This window comes from Thamnophis elegans, chromosome 2 (assembly GCF_009769535.1).
Source record: "Thamnophis elegans isolate rThaEle1 chromosome 2, rThaEle1.pri, whole genome shotgun sequence".
Classification (NCBI taxonomy): Eukaryota; Metazoa; Chordata; class Lepidosauria; order Squamata; family Colubridae; genus Thamnophis; species Thamnophis elegans.
This window is the reverse complement of record NC_045542.1, coordinates 99657591-99674631: the sequence shown is the minus strand read 5'-3', so window position 1 is coordinate 99674631 and position 17041 is coordinate 99657591. Positions and strand designations below refer to the sequence as shown.

The 17041-nt window shown below is 37.5% G+C and overlaps 1 protein-coding gene across 4 annotated transcripts in view; it reads right to left on the bottom strand.

The window, feature by feature from the left end:
• DAG1 (dystroglycan 1) overlaps positions 1-14752 on the bottom strand; it is a 74098-nt gene extending 59346 nt beyond the window's left edge. Inside the window, exon 1 of one of the 4 annotated variants that reach the window (XM_032210104.1) lies at positions 14614-14752. The gene's annotated coding sequence lies outside the window, so the exon portion shown is untranslated. Of the gene's footprint in view, positions 1-12062; positions 12086-14122; positions 14421-14463; positions 14583-14613 lie in introns of those variants that run through there. The other 3 variants (XM_032210105.1, XM_032210107.1, XM_032210109.1) reach the window with 3 other exon arrangements.
• Between the last annotated feature and the right edge of the window lie 2289 nt (positions 14753-17041).

Genomic DNA, 17041 nt, shown 5'->3' with positions numbered 1-17041 from the left:
GAGGACCCCCTCCAAGTTGCACACTGTGTCTGTAGAGCCTAGTGCATCCAGAACAAAAAATGATAAACTCTCAAATGCTGAGACTCTATACACCCAAGGCTAACTCCATCATACCGGGATTCAGCTGAAACCCGTTGCCCCCCCCCCCACCACTCCAGATACTCACAGCCTCCAGGCACCACCAGAAGCATTTCTTGGGTCACTCAGAATAGAGATACATAGTTGACAATCATCACCATACTGAAAATAACTCATCACTGTAGTGTCAGATGATCTCACCCAGCTGTTTCATGGTTAAAAAGAAGCAGGGAGAACACAGAAGCTATGGCAGCTCATATGGCACCTCACAAAGAAGAGATCATGGGCCTCTTCCTCCTTATCAACAACAATTGGGACCAGCCTTGGAGAAAGGAGCCGGACCAGTGCAAAACTGTGCCTTCCAGCCAGAGTCCTGCAGCCAGCTCAATAGGGTACAATCCTCAATGGTATCAAAAGTCACCAAGAGGTCAAGGAGAGAAGAAACACTATTTCTGGCTAGACCTGAAACATTAAATCACTTTGGTTCAATCACTCTCAGCCCATACCCCCAATTTAACAACAGATTTGCTGTTATGGGGACAATAACAGAAGATATGTTTGCCATCGTCATTTATTTATCAAAAACAATAAAGGCATGATTAAGAAGTCTAAAAAAAAATCTTGTCCAAGTCAATACAAATTTGGCAAAACAGCCCTAGAGCCGAAAGCCTGATTAATCATATGATGTTTTTATAGGAATAAATCTAAATAAAATTTCATCTTGGAACAGGAGGAAATGGTCATTAATTGCCAAAGAGCTGAATAATGATGCATAACATCCAACTTCTGGAGAATTGTTTTTTTAATTCCTATTTATATGTTAGATACAGGGCTATGTTATGAACCCTGCTTTAAGATAAAATACATTACAAAAAAAAAAAACTTCATAGATTACAATTTGCAAAGTGAACACTACATTATCAAGAAGGTATCAAAGTGCCAGGAAACACTGACCAAGCCCTCCACACAGAAAGTTTACAGTACTAGCCTTTTTACAAGAGAACAGTATTAACATTTTTTTTTCATTTCCCCCCTCAACAAATAGAAAACCTTCTGTATAAAAATTATTCAAAAATGCGAATCAAACACCCAGTGGATTTAGTAGTTCCTGAGCAAGAGAAGTACCTGACAAGAATAACATTTGCAAAAAAATGTCTAGAATCTCATAGTGAGACTCAAAAAAGTTTCAATCCAACAAGTACAATAACTTTCCAGAGTCATGGTAATAAAGCTAATTCCTTTTCAGTGAGTGGGTGATGGGGGGAGGGGGCTTGTAAATGGAACAAGTGTTTCACTATGAATGTACTTTGCAAATGTATTTTACATCACTTCAAAGCTGTAAGACAGAAGCCTAATTGTATAAACTTTGGTCCTTAGCTTCATCATCACTTTTCATCACCTCAGTTAGGACTTATTGCTCCAAATAAAGACTTTCTAATGATCCTTAACAAGTACTGCGGAATTTCTGTACCGTCTAATAAGACATGAAACACTTAAAAGTTTCTAATATGCATATCTCTTAAAATGTTGGGCTCAGACTCTAAGAATCAGTCCATTAATTCAAAACTTACAATAGTTCATTTAGTGACGGTTCAAAGTTATGACAACACTGGAAAAAATGACATGACCATTTTTCACACTTACAACTGTGGCTGTATTCCCATGGTCATGCAATCAAAATTCAGATGCTTGGCAACAGACTCATATTTATGACCGTTGCAGTGTCCCAGGGTCATGTGATCACTTTTGGCTATCTTCTGACAAGACAATGCGGATCAGATTCACTTAACAACCATGTTACTAACTTTACAATTGCAGTGATTCATGTAACAACTACAGCAAGAAAGGGCGTAAAACAGGGCAAAATTCCTTATTAGGTAGCAACAGAAATTTTGGGCTCAATTGTAGTCCTAGGTTGAGGACTACCTGTACATTAAAAGTTTCATTGCTGTTGTCTGAGAAAAGTTTTGATGTTCATCGTAACTTTGCCAAATTAGATTAAACTGGATTATTTTAACTGCTATTTTAAATTGATTTCAGCTTGTTTTCTCTTCTCATTTTGTCTACTGATTGTTTGAGTGCTATACTGGTATAAAGACAGGGTATTAAAAAATAGCCTAAGAGCTTGTACCTCATTTCCAGTATTGTTTGTAGTTTGAATTTACATCTGAACCTAGATATTCCAAGTACAAAACAAAAATAACACCTTACTATAATGAAGGCTGTATTTCAACAGTGAAGAAATCTAAAGGATAAAAAATGTTGAAAAGCCAGTTTTAGTTTTAGTTTAAAATTCCATTAATTTCTTCTAATCAAGTAACATTCATATTCCACACAGAATACAAATGAGTATTCTTTATTGAGGTCAAATGCTTCAATAGCAATAGCACATAGACTTATATACCGCTTCTTAATGCTTTACAGCCCTTTGTAAGAAGTTTACAGAGTCAGTATACTGTCCCCAACAATCTGAGTCTTCATTTTACTTACCTTGGAAGTATGGAAGGCTGAGTCAATCTTCAGCTTGTGAGAATCAAACTCCTGGCAGTGAGCAGAGTTAGCCTGCAATACTGCATTCTAACCAACATAGCTCTTTCAAACATCCAAAAGGTATTTATTTGATCTACTAGTGCAGAAGTGTCAAACTCACAGACCATGGGCTGGATGTGTCATGCGCTGCCCACGCCCATGCCTGGTTAAGCGAAGGGGAAAGAAGTCACAATGTCACGTGACAATGCCATGACGACGCAAATTTGACACCTCTATACTAGTGAAAATACTTGACAGGCCTGAAGATCCAAGGCCCAAGGGATGTTACTTGGAACCCTGACACCGCTGTTTTTCATACTTGATTTATCAACTCAAGACACAAATTAGTACAGTCATATGCATAAATAGTAAACATTTTTCTCTCAATTTTATGACTGAAGATCATCTAGAATCTACATAATTCAGCAACAGGGATCGTAAATGAAGTATTTGGACATTGGTCAAATGTTCCTAAAACAAATAAAAGCAAGCAGTCTAATGAGACATTTTGTTACTCATGTTCTGAAGGAAGTATTTCAACAAATACCAAAAGAGTCAGTGGCAAGAATGTTAATTGTCTTGGGTGTTAGATATTTTAGCAAAATATTTAGATTAAAATCAAATCTACATTCAATCTCTAATAAGTTAAGGATATCTGTCAAAAATGTAATCTTATATAGGAAGTGGGGATTTAACTGTCAGAAATCTGCATCTTTAGTACTGAGAACAATGGTTTTGAAATAGTTTGGAATGTTAATGAATTCTTTAAAATTCAGTGCTTATTTCATCCCATATTTTAATCCTTATTTATATATCTTGAATAAAACACATTACTAATCATTGGGTCTGATAAAGCTGTGCAAGAAAGACAAATATATAAAGAAAAGTTAGTATTATATAGGAAAAGTGTTTGAGAGTATATGTGGTTTAAGTAACAGTATTTATTCCAACTTAGCCTTCTGAAGATGTTTTAATTCAGAACGCAAGTGGAGATAACACATTTCAATACCTCTTCTACCCACACAAATTGGGTTAAAAAACTTATTCGATCCAAATAATTTTATGAAGTTAAATATTAGTATTAGAGACAATTTCTCCATTTACGTTTCTTTTTCAGTACATTTTTGTTGATGTAGAAAGATCAAAGAGATCAGCTTAATATATCTACAAAAGCTCTATTAAATTACATGAAATAATAACTTTCCTAGTTCAACCATACTTTGCTTGAAGGAAAGATATAGAAATGTAAGACATCCGACATAAGCATCCCTGTGTGATAAAGAAACTTAGGAGTCAAGACTAAGTTGGAAAGTGATTTATTTCCTTTGCAGTCATGGCAAATACACAGAACAACACATAGAAGAAAAGGCCTTTATTTCCAGGAGTACAAGCAGTGAAGTATCTTTGGGCCATATTGGAATGTAAACTGTGTTCTAATAATGAAACTCATAAATAACTACGGTAATACTTTGGGAAAAAATCTACTGTTGGAAAACTCAGGCAGAAGTTGGAATCATTACTATGTAATAAATATTTTAAAGGATTTTGCCCATCTTCAAGTTCACTCTGGTCTTCCCAATTTGCCACATATTGGTATTAGAAGAGCCGAGGTGGCACAGTGGTTAGAGTGCAGTACTGCAGGCCACTTCAGCTGACTGCTATCTGCAGTTCGGCGGTTCAAATCTCACCAGCTCAAGGTTGACTCAGCCTTCCATCCTTCCGAGGTGGGTGAAATGAGGACCCAGACTGTGGGGGCGATATGCTGACTCTGTAAACCGCTTAGAGAGGGCTGAAAGCCCTATGAAGCGATATATAAGTCTAACTGCTATTGCTATTGCTATCTCAGTTTAAGCAAGGGAATTTGGCAGCCTCAAAGGATCAGAGTTGCTTTATTACCTGATGGAATCCCATGTCAGAATTAAAACCTATAACACATCTCTATCAAATGCTCAAAAATATTTTTAAAGAGGACATTTGATCTAAACAATTTAAAAATTGTAGATATACAAACTATTTTTTAAAAAAATTGTAAGACTTTTACCTCAGAACCTTCAACTATAATATTTATCACTTCCACAGCAGCCAAATTCTGTATTACTGTGATGAAGACAAGACATAATTGGTTATAGAAATAGCCAGTTTTTATTCATCATTGTTTACTATGTTATATTTGTATACATTACACAAATTACATTATGTGTTAGCTATCTTGTTTTAAGTGATATGTATTTTATATCTTATAGATTGCAATATTTTAGATGTATAATTGCACAGGTAAGTAACAGACCATGTATATATTATAGATAATCTTTGTTATGCTAGTACTTTATCTCACCCATTTGATTTTACTTCTCTGTTGTATATTTCCAAATTTTGCTGGTCACTGATCAAATGCACAGTATTTTAGTTAAACTTGAGTTTGTTAAAAACAGATTGTCCCATATAAATCTTATTGCTTTTTTTTAACAAAGTGACCCAATTAGTAGACCAAAGGAAACCTGTATTTGGAGTATGCTTAGAGTTAGTAAAGCAGTTAATAAAGCTGACCAGTTTCCTTCTTGATAAAGCAGAACAATGCAGGATAGAGGTCCCACTGTCAGATGGATTCACAACTGGCTGACGCACCATACTCAATACATTTAGTTCTTAATAGATCTAGGTCTATATGGAGAGATGGTATAGGGCAGTGATGGCAAAGGTTTTTTCTCCACGGGTGCCAAAATGGTGTGCGATAGCGCATGCGTGCATGCCCACACCCATAATGCAATGCTCTCCCTTGCGAATGCACGCACAACCCCCCCACACTCTCCCCCGCATGCAGGCCTCACTGAAGCCTCTGGACTTCCAGTAGGCCCCTTGGGCCATTTTTTCGCTATCCAGAGACTTCAGGGTTTCCTGAAGCCTGGGGAGGGCAAAAATGGCCTCCCCCGCCCTCCAGAAGGCCAAAAATTAGCTGGCAATCGTGCATGCGCACTGGAGCTGACATAGCGTAATGCCTTGCATGTCCTCAGATATGGCTCCATGTGCCACCTGTGGCAGACGTGTCACAGGTTCGCCATCACAGGTATAGGGTATCTGAATAGGCTCAGTCCTGCCCTCTTCAATATTTTCATTAATTAATAGCATGTCCAGTTCTGGCCACTGCCATACAAGAAGGATGCTGCAGAACTGGAAAGAATGTAGAAAAGACTCACAAAGACACTGAGATGCTTGAAGACTAAATCATATGAAGAACTGTTGAAGCAATGTATTTAGCCTAAATCTACATGATAGCAGTCTTCCAACACTTGAAGTGCTGTCACAAGGAAGAGGTTATGGATTATTCTCCACAACACCCAAGGGTAGATGAAAACTAATGGATGAAAAGTTTTACAGAGAGAGATCCAAACTTAAAATAAGGAGAAATTTCTTAATTGTGAAAACTACCGAGCAATGCAACATCCTACCATCTGGTGTCCTGGGTGCTCTATTAGTAGAGATTTTCAAGTAAATATTGGATAGATGTTTACATGAGATGACAGGAGGGTTCTTGTGCTGTATTTTTTTTGGGGGGGGTCCTTTCTAATCCTATGTTTCTACAAAGCCCCCTGCAATGTGTTAAATAGCATCCAATCCCAAGATAACTAGTAGGAGGAATATATTTCACTATTGCTTCGTTTTAAAAAAAGGAAGAAAACTTTTAAACTCTCCCACAGAAAATACTAGATATATAATGCATTGACTTTAATTTCTAAAATAACAAATGTTAAATGAGGAGGAGGGAAATCAGTTGTCCATATAAGAACTCTAGAAATTAATTGAATTAATTCTGATCAATTTCAGAATGTCTGTTTTCTACCTAAAATTCTAAACAATTTTTTTAAATTTGACTGCATACTAAAATCAGAATAAAAATTTTCAAGAGGAAGAATAACTTTGCTTGACACTATACAATATAAGCTATATTTTACTCATGTTTTAGTAGTCAGATGTTTCATACCAGGAACAAATATGTTCATTTACTATACTGTTCCAATTTACCACTTTCATCCTCTCTTAGCATAAGGATTTAATACTTAGTTGAGAAAATTGTTCTTAACATTCAAGTTAATATTCCATGTTTCAGATAAAAAATATATGATAACAACTTGAATAATGTTTATCTACAAGATTCTTTGTTTTCACTGCAACACATACTCCTCTGCAATTAGTTTCAACTGTATAAATGAAAATTATATGCTCATAAAATATGAAATGGCCCAAGAGACATTCCTACAGTCAGACAGGAACAGTAACTTATGCATATTTACTTGTGAACTCAATAAAAATATGTGTTTAAAAAACTTTAGCATAGCTATATGGATACTTATTACTGGTGGCAGTACAGATGCCCCTCCCCTTCAATTTAATATGTTGTTATACTTCCATACTAAATGCATCAACTGAATTCTGAAGGGATTGTAGCTCTCCAAAAACCTATTAGCATTCCAGATATTTCAACTTCTTAACAGGATGTTCCAAACTGGCATGCTAACCTATATTTAGGATACTAGCGTGGTGCAACCAATATTAAAAGTAAGCAAATCAGCATGCCTAGACTAGTATAAATATGTCTGCAGTGCTCTAAATTAAGCGGTAGCACACAGACTGGAAATGCAAAAAAATCTTATTGAACAAATTAACAACACTGTAAAATTAAAGAAGCAAAAGAATATCAAAATTGATTCCACTAAATAACACAGGACATGTAGTATGTTTGCACAACATACTTTACTTGGTTACTCGATTTACCTGTTTTATGGGTTCTCAAAAAAACAACTGAGAAATAACAAACCGAATAGCTTATATTCACATAGCATACTAAGCAACCCCCACCCACTCAAAAGTGAGAAGTTAACCAAGTTTAACATATTGTGCTAATGTAGTTTGTGCTAATGCAGTTTGTGCTAATGCAGCTATTAGTTCTTCAACTGTCTCAGATAAGTGTTGTGAAAACAAATTAAGATTACAAGGAAACCATGTAGCATGGACTTTTATTTATTTATTTCTCCAAAATTACCAAACTACAGGAACAGGACAGGGAGCTCTTTAATTGTAATTGTTTTCTATTTATAGAGTAGGATGTTTAGAGATACTTAGCCAAGGTGACATAAGCAAGGGAAGGCATGGCATAAATCATATTTCATAAGGAAAGAGATAGCACTTGGCTAACAAAATTGTCAGGGACTACAGCTTTCCTTTAAACATCACAATCTACATTCACATCCTCTCATTTTCTCGTTTGCTGCTGATTAACAGGCTGGAAAATCTGGATTGAATTCAATGGCTGTCAAGCAGGAAACAAATCTCAGATACATGATGTTAATCAGACTGAACTTCTCTCTAATCCTTTTCCCCCATTCCCCAGAATCAACCATTATCCATGTTCTCGGCCCTATGAAAATCATTGTTCATTTCAATTTCCCCAATGCTAGGCAATTTTTCATGGATTTTTAACTTAGGACAATTCTCAAGTCAAAAACCAAAGAGTACTGCTGAGCTGCTTAATTACATTTCCTGACTTTATAATACCACTCTAGTCCCCAATTTTAAAAAAACCTAAAACCTACTGAAGGTTTCTCTTGATTTAAATGACCCAAAATGATGAAATTTCAGAATTTATTTATTTTTATTTATTTTAAATTGTAATGTCAATCATCTTCCCATGACACTAGACCAACTTAAAATACTCAAAGGCCTGCAATAAGAATCAGTTAAATGTTTTACTACATGACATAATAAAAACTACACATTTAAATTTGTGTGCATGCATAATATTAATCTGAAAACAACAAAAGATCATAATTGTATTAACCAGGTATTAATTGGCCAATATCCATGTTAAAAACATTTTTCAGGTCTTTATTAGGTACCATAAAGTAAGCTCTTCATGATCTAATATTTCCAACTCACCTTACTACAAACTAAACAACAAATTTTGCTAGGAAAATGTAACAGGTTTGAAAATGAATCTGTTGACAGCAGCTTGGGGCTTTTATACAGTTTTCTTTAATCTCTTGATGTACAAAATTTGAACAAACCAGAAGTTAATGTATTGTGAACAAGGTTTATTGTGAACAATTCAAATCTACAAGTTAGTCAACCTTACTTCTGAGTTAAGCACAACTTATCAGCTCCACCTATAATTAACATTACTGGTTTCACATACTTTTGTTATGACATTCCATTACTGAACAGTAATGAAAAGTTACAAGTAATCTCTGTAATTGCTTACACAAAATTCTGACTGATTAATTACATCTTTTCACTCCACTGCACAATGCACAGTGGCTAGAGACTTTCCTCTTTTCCAATCCCCAACCTAATAAAATGTAAAGCCAGCCATCTATTCCTTGTAGCAGAAATTATTTATTCTTTGTCAAATTGCTATCAGTATGGGAGCTATCAAAGATAGTAATAATCTATTTTTAGAGAGGAAGATTTATATTTTCCCTATAAACTATATTCATTCTTGAGGAATTTTATATAATTGACATTGGCTTTTGCATGTACTTTTGAAGGCATTTTAAAGAATTGTAGTAAAGAATGTTACTACTTCTAATTCAGAATTTAATTTAATGAATTCAATGAATTTAATTCTATTAAAACAAAAGACAAAATTGATTCAATCTTTAAATGATTTTTTTGTAGAAATGGCTTATTTAATTCCATTAAAGCAATGTAAAACTTGAATGTGGGACAGTGTAACCTCACAACTCTGCACTGACAAGTATTGAACTAGGTAAAACAGATCTTTTGAATGTGAAATTATATACTTTAGACACTGTAGATACAGTTTTCTGTAAAAAGACGTTTACAAATTAAAACAGAAAAGTAACCAGGAATCCATTTAATTCAACAATATTCCTGTAGTAGGAAGCTAAATGCTTTCAGGAAGTCCATGGGCAAAGCACTGACTATTTGCTTTGTAGATCTATATACTGGTAACAAAAATGTCCCCTTATTAATCATGTTGGTTCTATACATTAGACTGACATAAATATTTCTAATTCCCACTACAGATCCTGGGAGATTTTGCTGCCTAATTTTTTTAAAAATTGATAAAACATTCAATACTCAGTTCTATTCTTTCACTGTTGTTCTATACATGACACATTGTCTCCTTATTCCATAAATGCTTTAAATTTTAATTGATTTTCTTTACATTAACTACCAAGATTATATGATAACAGTAAGGGGGGAGGGGGACAGGTAGCAATTTACTCAAGAATCTTGGAGAAATTAACAGAAAATCCAAAAATGATATATTTATCCTTCGTTACCAGTGTCTGATGTCTTTAAAGACTATGTAATTTATTTCTTGGTGCAATGACTTTCTGGCAGTGCCATCCATGTAAGACAATGAATATGTGCTGACACATATTCACTTGCTGTGGCTAGTGAAATGTCAAGATATATTCAATGTCTCTCATGATTAACATTCAAAAGTCAATTCACAAAGAAATAGTCGGTATGAAAACCTATACTTTGCACCTTTTTTCTTTCTGTAGTAATTAAGAACACTGATAACACATCCCAAGATAGCTATATAAATATTTTGCAATAATTAAGTAGTCCATTTATCACTGCAATATCAAGTATATAAAAGCTCTATATGCTCTAAGACTCTAAGATACCAGCTCTGCAATAATCCTATCATATTTGTTGTGATGGTGATTTCTAAAGCTACTTACAATCAATGATTATTGCCTTCATATATTATTTTGGAAGAGCTTCCATTATGAATTAAGTCTTATGATAGCAATTTGCCAGTTAAATCTTGTAGAGAATCAAGTAATTATGTATGGGAAGTTTAAAAAAATAGGAATGAGATATGAAATATACCAGTGTCTCTTCGAGAGAAACAAAAAAAGCACTTCACATGTGTTGATGTTTAACAACAGAGTTCAACAACTTATCAACTTCACAATTAAAAAATAAGGCTTCTCTTCCATTTGAAGGATTTACTGAAACAGGCCAGAATATTTATACTACAAAAGCATTCTTGGTTTTATATGCTGAAGTTCCCATCACACTTTAGTCAAGGAAGAGTTACAAGGTAGCTAAAATAGAAGCAAAATGTGTATGGAACTCTTTTGTCTTTACCCAAATTATGAAATAAAAAAAGAAATTTGCCAGTATACTGTTACTCTTCAATGCTTTGGACTGATTCTAAGAGCCATGTTATTTTGAATTATTTCTGTGCAATGGTGATTTATAAGCTAACCAAGAAACCAGATTCATACACAAACAAGCATTACATTAATCCCTATCAACCTAGTTAAATTGGTGCAATGCTTCCCAAATGTCTGAAAAAATGTACATTTTTTTACTAGAGATATTCTAAAGTTAGACTTAAAAGGATTTATGTTGGAATGCATAGGAATATGCTCATTCAAAGGAACACCTCCTTCATTTTTGCATACATCAGTGTTCATGGCATGCCATCTGGTTGAATACAATGGGCAGCTTCCTTTGAAGGCAAGAATCCTGCTGCATGTCAAGAATTGGAAGTGACTGCATGCTCAAATTATAATGAATGCAGAGACTACATAGAACTGCAAACCTCCAGTGAAGTCTTATTGGAGAGAGATAAGAACATATGCAGCAGCAGCCTATAGTCTGTGTGCATACTAAGTATACACGGTACTCTATATTTAACTAATTTAGCATAGCAAGTATGCAGCACAACTGATACACCATTTGGGAATTAATGAACAAACATAATTGGTATGCAGATTACAGCCAACATACCACCATACATCTTTATTAAAAGGAACTTTTCCTCATTCTCTATGCATTTGAGAAGAGAATGTGGCTTAGTAACACATTTAAAATAGTTACGTCTTAGTAAAAATGGGGATCCATAAAACATCTTGCACTGGGTACTCAGAAAATTATTTTTTGTACATTGAAGAACTTTCCTTGTCCCTAAACTAAGGAATGATTTTTGTCCTAAATTATTAGGACTCTTAGCACAAGCAAGTGAAACCCTTATGCTGAACCAAGAGTTTACCACAAAACATTTTTATTCATTTGGAACGTTAACACAAAATGTTAGTATATTCTATAATAAACCTGCTAATATTTTAGGCAGTAAAAGTTATAGAACTGTTTCTTATCAAAGCAGATCAATATAAAATATTGCATAATTTTACCGCCTTTGACTTGCCATTTTACCAATAGCTCCACTGAAGTCCCAAGTAATTTATAATTAATATTATTCACATAATTATTCAGTGCCTTAAGCTAGACAGCTGAATACCATCATTTTCTGATTTCATATATTAGCCAGGAGTCCAAGAGAGACCTCAAAATTATAACCCTTCATCACAAGAACACCTTCACAAGGGGGGGAAAAATACAACCACATATCACAGAGAGAACAGCTGGAATAAAGTTACTACACCATTCTCTGTTAGAGAAAGAACACTCACCTTCTATGAACAATTCTACTAGAAATGGAAAGTTGAAAAAACATTTTGGTCTCATCTATCCTTCAAATGTTTAAGCAAACATAACAGCAGAGACTACTGTAAATAAATAAATGCTTTAGTTTACTATTAACTCTGAATTCAGCATTTGCTCCTGAAACTTTCTTTTCACTTGCCTTCTTGGAATATCTTCTTAATTTGCAAACTGCTACCAGAGCCAGCCTCTCAAATCCACGTAAGTTCAGAACATAATTTATAAGGGAATCAAATAATTTCAAGATAGAACACAAGCATCTTAGGAATTCATGTACTGTAATGTTTCAATCTAAAAATCAGCAAATGAGGTATGAATTGACGTGGAAGCTGTTTACATAGTAACTTTTTTCTGTGAAATATTAATGGAGAAAAAGAACACAACAAAGAAAATCACTCTGCTTACTCTGTCAAAGGGTCAAGGTCTAGTTTTGGAACTCCAGCACAAAACATAAAAATGTAAACCCTGAGGTCATTCCAGATTTTCAAAAAAAAAAAAGTTGCCTTTCTATGGAAAAAAGAAACTTTAGTTACCTCTTTTCTTTTCTTAATTACTCTGCATTCATGTTAAAAATTGAAAACTTTGCATTAGATTTTTAAACTTTTGCTGCAATCATGCTTTGAAGTTCTCTTTTATTAAGGTAGTTAAAAATCTACTGTAAAATTTTCTCTAATAGATCTTGCTGTGGCCTTTATTGGAATTGTTTTAGAGCAGTTAATTAGGTTTAAACTATCAACACATATATTTAAAGGATTTTATTTCTTTTGCTGTATTTTTGCTACATGCATGATAAACAAGGCTTTTCAGTATTATTTCCTGGAAACGTAACTTTGCACACTGAATGCAACATTTCAAATAACATTTATATTAGGAGTTATTTCCCCAGAAAACAAGTCCACAATACATACTTAAGCCTCAACTGCTGGTATTTTGGAAATCTTTAAAAAGATCAACTATGCAAAAGCAGCAGGGTCTAATTCCTACAATCAGTGTAAATAGGTTCTGTACACAATCATACGTCCAGAACAAATAATTGTGGAAATAGTGCAATATGGGGGAAACGTCCACTACAACATTAGTTAAGAAAGTCACTATTTGAACATGCCCTTACGTATCGCTTCTAAATACACAGAGGATTTATAAATTTAGCTGAATGCTTGAACTAAATTCAGCTTTTGAAATGCAATGTTCATTCTCCATATGGTGGATACCAGCACTTACTGGTATCATGACAGCATTACCTACAAGAATAACGATTCCAAGACATTACTTTACAGATCAATAGAACCTCTGGTGAATACATCGATCTTTTTAAACAAACTTACATTTAACTTGTCAATGATCCCTGCAGGTCTAACTCTCCAGGCCACAAACATGAAGGTAACTTTAATATATAAACATGCGCCAACAGGAAAACACTATCTCCTGCCTAGCACTTAAAAAGCCCTTAGTACTTCCAACTGTAAAAATTAGCTACACAGCTGCAAGCCAACCAGTACATACTTTACTGACAGCAAAGGATTATATTTCGTGGTTTCCTATCTTGCAAAATTGTTGGAGGGACTACAGAGACATAATGCTGAATACTTTTATCTAAACCAAATTACAGTGGCTGTGAACTCTGAACATTGCAAATGAATGTTATAATATTCTATTAGGCATATAGTATGCAATGGAACCTTTTAACAATTTCCCAACCCCTTTTTGAGTCTCTTATCTTGGATACCTCCCGAACTTTTGGCCAAAACCTAAAATCTTGCCTGTTTCAGTAGTACCATATTATCAAAAACATATATTCCTCACCAAGAGAAACAGCTGCACCGTTTCTGAGAAAGGCCTGCAATAGTCACTAAAAACGGCAAAGAAACAAGAGCTACCCCACCTCGGCTGCTCACTTTCCTAGCCTAAGTTCTTATTTCCCACTGTTTCCCCGCCAATGACAACCAAGCCTCGCCAACCCAGCTCCGAGGCACCTCAGCGCACAACACCCCCCCCCCACCCTCCATGGCCAAAGGCCACCTGCACCTACTGAGCTTGTATCGGTGGCATTCAAGGATCCCCCGCTGACCGGCTACCTCACCGCCACACGCCCCTTCGGCCGAGAGGGCAGCGGCCCAGGCCCAAGGTGATAGAGCCACGGCGAAGATCACCAGGGGAAGCCGATCCACCGGGACGCGGCTGTGAGGGAAAAGAGGCGCCAGAGCCTTGGGATGGGGGCGGGGGGGAGAGAACGCCAAAAGCGCCAACCGCTGCAACTTAATCCGGGGCGCCGGGAGGCCTCAGGACTTCCCGGAGTCCCGCAACCCCAGCTTTCCACCGATGCCTTCGTCCCCCTTTTACAAAGCTTCTCCGGCGCCCGGGTTCACTTACCACGGGGCTCGCGCGCTCCTTGCCCACCCCGCCCCGCCAGCCCTTCCGAAGTGCGGCCCGCGAGGAGGCCGCTCCCTCCCGGGACCCGCCACCGGCACAGTGACCGACAGACCAGGCGACAGAGCAAGCGCGACGGCGCGCGACACGTACCTGGGGGAGGGGCGGCGCACAGGAGCCTAGCAACCGCCGGCACGAGCGCGCCACGACCAATCACCGAGCCTGCCCGAGTTCGAGCTGCAACACACACATCGCCGCTCGGCAGCGTCGCCTTGTTTGGCCAGCAGCAGCCCAGCCCAACCTAACCCAACTCGTCGGACTCCGCCTCACGCGCAAGAACTCCCCCTACCCGACCGCAGGACACGCCTCCTCTGCGAGCCAAGCCACGCCTCTCCTTTGCCGTGCGCGTTCCTCGGGCTACACCTTCTGGGATCTGCTTACTCTGCTCCCACCCCCACCCCCAACTCCCAAAATCGAGACCACGCCCCTCCTTGTATTTCTTATTGGGTAAAATTGAGTAGGGTTTCAGCTTGTCGGTTTCCGATTGGTGGGTGCCGACGTTCTTGCGGGAGGTGAAAGAAATCCGGCACATGCATCGCCCCACCTGCGAAGCCCGCCTGGGTTTCTCCTTTCCTCCAAGGGACAAAACCCAGGAGGGGGATGGAAGTGCTTCCCTCAGGCCCAGTCTCATGGGCTCCATTGCAGCGCCTTTGTAGAAATGAGGCCAGGGCTGAAATCTTTCCGGAAACCCTATAAATATCCTTGTTTTGTTGGGAACTGCTGCGGTTACTCGGGGAGGAAGATATTCTATATCTCTCCAGTTCTATAAGGTGCAAGGAAACAGCTATAGGAAAGGGGTCAATAAAAGCTACCACGTTATTTCCCTCAAAAAAATGGAATTTTAGTTTTAAGGATCCTGAACTTAACTTAGCTCGACCATTTGAGTGCACGTGTTGTATTTGGAGGGTGGCTGCTGGCTGGCTTTTTGGAGCTGGCCCAATCTAGCTGGAAAAGGCGGTGAGCATGTGGACTCACAACCCCTCTGAAATCTCAAGATGAAAAAGAGCAACCAGGCAGTTCAGTTGGACACCTTCAGTCCGTAGGTCAGCAGATTATGCAGCTTGAATCCCTTAGTACCCTTGTCCTGCAGATCGCTATACCTTAGCTCCTGCTTTTGTGTTGGGACTGAGGCAGGAGTGAAATTCAGCAGGTTCTGACAGGTTCTGGAGAACCAGTAGTGGAAATTTGGAGTATTTTGGAGAACCGGCAAATACCACCTCTGGCTGGCCCTATCTATTCTCTGTCTCCCGAGTCCCAGCTGATTGGGAGGGAATGGGGATTTTGCAGTAACCTTCCCCTGAGTGGGGAGGGAATGGAGATTTTACAGTATCCTTCCCCTGCCACGTCCACTAAGCCATGCTCACCAAGCCACACCAACAAAACCAGTAGTAAAAAAAAATTGAATCCCATCATTGGCATGCAGTGCCAGCGGGGTGAGAATGGAGATTTTGCAATATTCTTCCCCCAGGAGTGGGGAGGAAATGGGGATTTTGCAGTAGCCTTCCCCTGCCACGCCCACCAAACCAACCACAGAACTGGTAGTAAAAAAGTTTGAATTTCACCACTGCACTGAGGTAGATTTTTCAGGACTACAGCTATCCTACAGAATGGTATCCAGCAGAGCAGAGGCAGATGTCAAAACACTGGCATTGATTGCTTATAGTGACACATTTCTTATATGACAGGCCTGTACATTTTGCAACAGCTGATCCTTCCCAACAATGTTCACAGGCCATTCCATATGGAGCTCTCATATTAGTCTAGCTTTAGATATGACCATTTTTGTTTATTGATTGGTTTACAATCTTAGCAACAGGGATGAGACTGGGTATTGTTTATGTAAGGAAGAGATGCCTTTAATGTTTCTATGTTCACTTCCTAAAAGGAAAATAAACTTGGAATATAGCATATCTAGTGTGTTCATTCTACCGGGGACAGGGACCACATTGACTGTTTACAAGTGTTACGACCTTAAGCAAAAAGCAGTTGACACAATTATATTTGGGGCATCTTTAAGACCCAAATGTCTTACAGGCACTGCACAACGTGTCTTTCCTTGTGTACAAACGTGGCTGATTGTTTACAGGGCATTATGTTTTTGGGCAACATAACGCCAATTCAAGATGGATTTGTGGACCTTATTACTAAATAAATATAATGATTTTTTAAAAGGATAAAGATGGATAGAGATGAATTGTGGCCATAATTCTTCTAGATTCTGCAATGCAGTGTCATAAATATATTATCCTGCAATAATCAAGTAATAGATACAAAATACACAGTGTGTCCTAGGAAGATGCTATTAATATAGAATCTGAGAAATAATTTTGAGAATCACTTTAGATCAGTCGTTCTCAACCTTCCCAAAGCCGCGACCCTTTAATACAGTTCCTCATGTTGTGGTGACCCCCGACCATAAAATTGGTGTTTTGGTTCCTAAGACTATTGAAAATATGTGTTTTCCGATAGTCTTAGGCGACCCCTGTGAAAGGGCCATTCAAGCCCCAAAGGGGTCCCAACC